The sequence below is a fragment of the Nuphar pumila genome, unplaced genomic scaffold (genome assembly GCF_984573655.1).
Source record: "Nuphar pumila unplaced genomic scaffold, dmNupPumi1.hap1.1 HAP1_SCAFFOLD_1162, whole genome shotgun sequence".
NCBI lineage: Eukaryota > Viridiplantae > Streptophyta > Magnoliopsida > Nymphaeales > Nymphaeaceae > Nuphar > Nuphar pumila.
In genome coordinates, this window is record NW_028323601.1 from 25707 (window position 1) to 33872 (window position 8166).

Sequence of the window (8166 nt, forward strand, 5' to 3'; positions counted from 1 at the left end):
GACCTGCAACACCATGGGTGACGGCCGCGCTTGATTCGGCACTCTACCAAGTAACGATGGCAATACTGCTACTCACGACCGATCGGGCATGCATGTGGAAGAGACCCTTCGGCAAGGACAAAAAGAGGTCACCGGATGTGGAGCCATCTCGTAACGCTCACTTGCCTGACTTGACGTGTAGGTGGCGCACCAGCTTCGATTTCTTCGACAGGTGGCATCGAGGCGGAGTTGCGGCGCTGGCGCTGGCCCTGCAGCACCTGCCAGCCACCCTCGCCGTCGAGGGCGAGGACGAGGTCGTGGAAGGCGGCGAGCGCGGGACGGTGGCTGATGGTGATGCAGGTGCAGCCGAGGCGCTTGAGAATCTGAGTGAAGCGTTCTTCCATGTCCATGGTGACAGCACTGGTGCACTCGTCCAGAATTGCATAGCGAGGCTTGTGGTACATGAGGCGAGCCATGCCCAGGCGCTGCTGCTCGCCCAGCGAGAGCACCTCGTTCCACTGAACCTCGGTCATGGCGCCGTAGCGCGTCATGAGGTGCTGCAGATCGACTGACGCCAGCAGCTCGCTCGCTTGCTCGGCAGTCATCGGCACAGCCTGGCGATCCAGGGTCAGGGGGTAGATCAGCTGCTCTATCAGGGTTCCTGCATGCGGGAAGGCCTGGTGTCATCACTCATGCAGACGTTTTCATCAGTGCTTCGCCAAAACGGGTTGCGCCCCCCATTTTTGTCCCGTAAACTCAAGTACTAGTGAGTATTTGGACCCGAACAATCAAAGTGTTAGGTCTGGCAAAACACTGGCTTTCATGTTAGGTGAGCGCTGGCACACAAATTCTCCCCAATGTGGCGTGACATCAATATTACAAATGCTTCCACAGGGCAGTTATGAACAGCTTTGTGAACGTACAGTGGAACTCTGCGACAAACTTGGCTGTGTTGCTGCACAAACTGTGCAGAAACCAGGATAAGCGCACGCATGCAATTCCAAATTTTCCTTGGAGTTTGTCAATGTCCATGTGGATGTGGTAGTGTTGTAAAAAGATACATGATCAGCATGCAATCAAGCTCAACGCATGCTCACCTGCCATGACGTAGGGGCGCTGCGGCACGTAGAAGATATCGTGACTCAGGCCGTCCTCCTGCGAAGCACCGGGCTTGCGGATGACGCCATCGTGGAGGGGCCACAGGCCGCCCAGGACACGGAAGAGGCTGCTCTTGCCAGCCCCGTTAGGCCCAGTCACCAGTAAGTTGGTGCCCGCAGGCACCTTGAGGGTGAGGTCTTTCACAAGCACGTTGCCAGCCGGCGTCACGACGGTCGCGGCTTCAAACGTTATCTCATCCTGGTGCGCTGCGATTCGGCTGCCGATGCGCTTGATGCCAGAGACCCCGTTTTCATCGTCGTCGTCCTCAACGCAGACGAGCGACTGGGACGTTGCGTCGATGTCTTGCAGAACGCGTTCCATGGTGCAGAGGCGGGTGGAGTAGCCGCTCAGTTTCATCCACTTGCTGGAGGACTTGGCCAGTAAGCCGAGCGCGTTGAACATCGCGATGATGACGCTGGTGTGGTACCGCATGTCGGAGAGCATCTGCGCTCGGCCCTCGATCGTGGCGTCGGGCTTCATGTGACCGCCGAAGAAGGGGCCGATGATGAGGACGACGGCGGCTGTGGCTCCGAGGTACTTAAGGAAGAAGTCGGTGGTGATGTTTGATTGCAGCTGCGCGGCCAAAACGCGGCGCGTGTGCTTCACGACGCTCGAAAACGCGCCCTTCACATTGGCTGCTTCACACTCCATGCCGCCCAGCAGCGCAACTGGCTCCACGTTTGTTCGGAGGCGCTCGTGCAGCTGTGAGTACCTGTGTGGCAGCACTTGCTATTGTCAGCACCAACATGCTGCTGCCACTGACACACCGGATCACCCTCCATCAAACGGAAGTTAGGCCAGTCTGCACGACGGGTTGTGCACCACAATATCTCGAGATAGGCACCTTAGGTGTGCATGTGTGAGTACGCAAGGAAACCAAAAATTGCTAACTCGAAACCGTAATTATGAATCCAGCACGCTCGAGCCTGTTGGGGCTGGGCAGGTTCAAGCATTCCCATTCACCTGTGCTTCGGTACTGATCTATTGATTGTTTTGCCATGTCCATAAAGGAACAGCTAATGATATTCCTGGTCGCATGATTGAAGATCGAGTGCACTTGCTGCTATGCGTTTGAAGCCCCCTTAGATAAATGGCGCCCAACTCGAGAAAGAGCCATGCATTGCTGGTTTCTATGAAGGAGGGACGCACTCGCCCTCAAGCTCCTGGGTCCTCTTCATGAGGTGGCCAAATCTCGGTGCGATGAGTGTGGTGAGCACGCCAGCCGAGAGTGTATAGGCAATGAGCGCGAATGTGTACTGGTTGGTGCGGCAGTACTGCCATAGACGCACTGAGTAGAAGACGGAATCTATAAGGTTCACCGTGATCTCACCCACCAGGCCAGACAAGCCTGTCGAGAGTTTGGCCACGTCCTCGCAGATGTGTTGCTCGGGATTGGCAATTCGACGGTCCACGTATGTCATCTGGTAATATGCCTGCAAAGAGCTTGCTTCACCTCATTGGGCTTCGTAAATAGTAGCTGAACAGGCAGCACAGGCTGACAAACAACACTAGCCTTGCGATCGCAAAAAATCATCCACGTATATCAACTGGTGATATGCTTGCAAAAAACATGTTTGACCACAGCATGGGTAGGATTGTAAATCATCGTGAGAGTGTAACCCTACAACAACTTGTGATGGGACATGCTGCTCGGTCATCAGCAAAACAGCGAATTTAGTCAGTACTCTCCTTGCGTGACCTGCCATGCATGTTGTGGAATAAGCCACACCGTCAGAGCGGTTGCCTTCAGAAGCAGTAGCACAAGGCGGTGTCAAAAGCAGCCACGAAATAGAGGAGCCACGTCAATGGTGTCGACAGAACAAGATCAGATTGCAACATGACGAATACCCTTGGAAACGGAGGCACGAACAATCAAATGACGTCCTTGTGTACTAAGAGAGCAGGGCAGCACACCATGTTAGCGAAGTATCTGCGGTGCAGGCGAGAGGTGAGGAGGTCTCGCCACTCGATATCCAGCATTTCGAGAACGTGCTTGCTGGTGGACTCCACAGCTGAAGTGAGGACACAAATTGCCACATTTTCTAGCAACAACTTCAGGAACGGTGACACCTGCTTCAAGAATGCAGTCTTGAAAAGATTGCCCTGTATTTTGCCTTGATAGTTCAGTAGGGCTGTCCTCACAATTGCCAAACAAGCAACAGCGACAAGCTTGACACCCCCAGATTTGAAGAGCTGCCTTAGCAACTGTTGGAGATACTTGTTGGTGTCAGCTCTGGACACTATCGTGGTTGATGCAGAGCGGCTGCCCCCAGCGCTCTTCCTGCATTCCACCGCTGTTGTAATTGGATGGGGCTACCATGCAAGCGCAGAAGAAGCACAAAAGGTGCCAGCAGAAGGTGCGAGTGATGTGGTGCGCCTTTCTTGCTCGTCACGCAAGTATTCCTAGCAGTGGGATGTAGACAAGATGGGTCCAAAAGGGTCCTCAGTTCAACCCTCGAGCTCGGCTTTCATCAGCGTGCAGCGCAGACGTAGTACTACCCTGATCAAATTCTCTTCAATAGAAATAAAGATGCGATTGGGCTCGCCACCAACAAGGAGTGCCAAAACCTAGGCTGCAGCGGACAGCATTGGACGTCGCCCTGATGTGCGAACAAACGGGCGTTTCAAAGCAATCACGACCACGACGAGACTGCGGTGAGCGTCGCACCTCTTTCTTGACTGAGACTTTTGATGTTCTGTGTAGTACCAAATGCCATACCCAACGCCTGCTGCCGCTGCCGCTGCAGCAGCGGTTTGCAGCGCCCGAGTTGCCCTTCTTGACGGCATTGAAGGACAGCCCCACAAACGCAATAGCCGAAAAAGTGTTTGAGATTTCCGTTACAACGTGTGCAACGCACTCCCGATGTTCAGTAAACCCTACGTTCGAATTTGTTGAATAAGGTGCCTAAACTTATGGTCATCCACGACGCTTGAAGCGCTCATAGTCACCGCTCTCATGGAATTCTGTGAAGCGAATCTTTTGTAAATCGGCGCTCTCAAGCCCTCGAAAGGTGGCGTGCTGCATGGATGGACACCTCTCTGCTTGAGCCCTATCCGCTATCTCAATATCTGTCGACGATGTCATCGTCGATGACAACAGCGTGTTGAACAGGGAATGTGTTTTGGCAATACGGCCACCTCAGTCAAACTCTCCGAACAAGGGGAAAAAGCGGAAGCTAGGCATCTTGCACGCGGCTTTGTTGTTTTGTCACCTCTTGTCACATGTCGTCCTATGTGCCTGAACCCTGGAACGCGTAACGCTCAACCTGTCTTACGGAAGGCAGAGCTTCGGTGAACTTTGTTTTCTCAATTTTTGTCTACCAATAACAACCTTTGGATGTTGTGGTTTTTGTTATTCCATGTAGCAATTCCGATGCCTTTCACGCCATTTCCGAACGTACGAGTGTAATCGTACTTGCCGACGAATGCTGCCAGGGCGCCATGGTGGGCATGGGTTCCAGATCTATTGCGTCCACGGAGGTATTGGGTAGTTGTGGTGTCCCTGTCGAGGGGTTGTGCCTAACGCTGGAAGATTTTCGACGGTACGGGGGCTTGTTTGCTCGCGGTTTTCGAACTTGGTCTCATCATCATGAACTGGAAATTGAAATGCATAAAACCTAATATGTTACGCCGATAGCATCACAGAAAAATTCGGTCTGCCTTCCCTGCGATATGTTTTGTTCAATCGAATGGGACAGTGCACATCAAAGGTAGCTCGGCATTCGAGTGCTGCGCACTCAGCACGAGGTCTTCAGGTGTGCGTACAATTGTGAGGAGCACTATCACTGCTGCCGATGGCTAGAGAACGAAAACTCGCACCTCGTGGTCAGGACCCTGATGCAACTAAGTGTGGACGCACAGGCAACTCGAGGGGCAGACCAGGTATGACGACGCGAAAAGAGTGGACAGTGATTTAAAGAAGTTGAGATTGCAAGAGAGTGCTCGACGCCATCGACATCTGCGTAGTCAGCATGTTGATCAGCAGCTTTCCATGGAGGAGAGGCACCAGCAGGACTTCATTGCACATCAGAACAACTGGGATGCCCGAATGCACAGGTTCGAGCACAACACGGCACAGCAGCGCCGCCGCCTGAAGTTAAGCCAAGAGAACGAACTTGCTCAGCTGGAAAAGGTGATATTCTACCAATGAAACCACATGTCATGCAAATCCGGCTGAGTTTACCGGGTGGGTCAGTGAGAACAGTGAGACTCGTTTCGGTTTGCATACATATTCTGCTATCGTCGTTAGGTTCTTACCTTTAGACAATCAGTCTGTTGACCTAAAATGTGGCCTCCATGCTTATACCGTATCCTGACTTGCATGTACTCGGGGAACATGTTCACCAATGCTGTGCCAAACCGTTCGTTTTTCGGGTACAGATGCCCGAAAATGTATGAATGTTTGGGACGAAATGGGGGTCCAATACCCATTTTGGCGAAGCACTGATGTTCACATAATCTGGCCTTGATTGCATGCACAAGTTTCTCTGCCTCAATCTGTACCCACTTCGCTTGCATGGGATGTGGCGACAGTTGCCTGATGCTTTGTTGCTATCACTGTGAAACACAAGGCAATACGTGGATAGGAAAACACGATTCGTCATGACAGATTTGTTGGTCAACACAGCCGGCTCCATGACAGGGATTCAACCTCTCAATTGTGACTTGTACAAGTAGTCCCTGGCATCCCCAACTTATACCTGTTAGTCGGAAATCCATCGTCCCTGTCCCTGAAGTGTCACCCCTGTCAATTGGATTTGGGAGACCGGATGTGATCGGGATTTGAAACTGGGGAAGTGCTCGTTGATGCAGAACCTTGGCTCTGGTTTGCAGGAGCACATGCACCAGGAGCTGCGTCCAAAGTACAACTCCGAGGTGCTGAATCTGAAAAAAACTCACGAAAACTGTGTCAAAATGAAGCGGTATCTGGAAGCAAAGACGGCACATGGGGCCCTCGCTCAATTGAAAGAACAGCAGTACTGGGCCCAAATGGAGGCGTTCAAGAGCCGTCAAGCGGCGGAGTTACTGCGTTTACAGCAGAAGCACGTCAAGGAGACCAGCGTGTTTGAAAACAAGTCTGTCAACGAGCGGTATCAGATGATGATGAAGAGGAAGCAAGAGACGGAGCTTCTTATCCGGAGGTATAATGCCATGGCAGGTTTGATGACCCGCCATCAACATAAGCAACGGTCCATGCTTCAGGTGCGCTCATGGGCGCTCAAGAATTCACTTGAACTCAACACCAACAGGTCGAGCAGCATCTGGATGCGCACTTGATCAAAAGGACGAAACGAAATTCATCGGGAACCATATCAGGCCACTATCCATGGAAACAACCTCCAGCGCTCTTCGCCAGGCATTTGGTTTTGTGGGTCTGTATTCCTGAAATGCATGATTACCTGGGGACATGGGCGTCGAACACCATTCTGGCGCAGCACTGACACTGTCACTGTCAGTCTGACAGCCTTGAAGAGCTATCCATGGACCTTGCACCACTTAGCGTAAGATCAGCCAACGCTGTTGCCTGTTGCCTATGCTGACTCGTCGGCAGGCGGGATCATTCTCGTCTTCTTTTTCCGCGGACCTTGTCAGCGTCTCTTGCCGGCACTTGGTTTTACAACAGACGCTGAATCGCATCTCAAGATGACTTAGCATATCCTCCAAGCAGAGTGTGGCTTGGAGACCTTGCAAGCAAATGCAACAGCTGGCGTCACAAGTTGCGGTGCACAACACACCGGCAGGCACATTGGCAGAATTATCCATGCACACGACTACTACTGCAGGTTGTTCATGGCGCAGGCTGCTGAAATGCAGAACTGCTATGCCTTGTGATCAGGAGAACACAAGTTTCCAGTAACTACGATCGTTTGCAACAAGCAGGCGTGCCGCCTCATAATGAGATCTTTCTGACAATGTGAATGGCTGAAAATCCCCGGCATTGCAGAGCGACCTGCAAAAGGGCCTGCATGTGCGGAAAGAAGAGCAGCCGCAGGCAGAGTCAGAGTCGATGGCCATTTCTGCAGAAGCGCTGGGGCAGTACATGACCTTGTTCGCTAGCAAATGCCGCAATGAAGGCGCCTCGCGTCCAGCTTCTGCACCGGTGAACAATGGGCGTGCTTCCCAGGAGCCTTCAGTTATGCAGCAAACACGTGATCGTCCCAGGCACGCATTCCCACCTGTCTCATGCAGGGTATTCTGCCGAGTGTAATGAGCGTCTTTTCCTTGCTTCTTCGGCTATTGTATCGGCATTGATTGTGACTTTACGGGCCAATAGTTCCCCCCTGGGATATCATCCGCCATGTACTTGGGCAGTTCACTTGACGTGAGGGTCAATCCAATGCACGACATTGATATACCACAAGACTGCAGAACCAGTGATAGCAAAGGGCTCGTGAATATTGAATGCCATACCTTCCCTGTACCCAGGCTGTGAACCTGGTGCTAAACTATCAAGTGTGTTCCATGTACCCCAACACCCAAAAGAGTACAAACTTCAAGCAGGTGGCTGCTCACTCACGTCATAAATGTACCTGTTATGCCTCCGGGGGTACGCCATTCTAAGCGCGTCAGGCACATGATGGCTTCTGTGCATGCAGATCGACAGCCCTGCCTGGAAACGTCAGCAATGGAACTCACAACCCAGCAAGCATGAACGCGAATCTCTCTGAGAAGTTGGCGTCCTACACCGCAGCCGCGCAAGACATTGCGAACAAGTTAGGACAAACGGTGCCACGTCCATTCTCAGCGACATCGGCTTTGAAGCCTATGTCTCAGATGCACGACTCAAACGCGAAATTATTCAGACCAGCTGGTACTACTGCACCTACATTGGAGAGTGCTACAAACTGCTACAGGAGCAGCGCTCCCTTGACTCGCCCAATGTCGGCTCGTCCCCCAACGCGCAATGTGCGCAGGGAAAATCCCTTCATGCGAACAGCGAAAACGGGCAATTGTCATCGGGCAGATTTGGGGCAACGTACGGGAACGTCGCTCTACTTCCGCCAGAGTCAAAAACGTCCGAGCTGCAGG

The 8166-nt window shown here is 52.5% G+C and overlaps 1 pseudogene; it reads right to left on the reverse strand.

The window, feature by feature from the left end:
* Nucleotides 1-128: 128 nt before the first annotated feature.
* LOC149809502 (ABC transporter D family member 1 pseudogene) lies at nt 129-2558 on the reverse strand (annotated as a pseudogene).
* Nucleotides 2559-8166: the final 5608 nt, after the last annotated feature.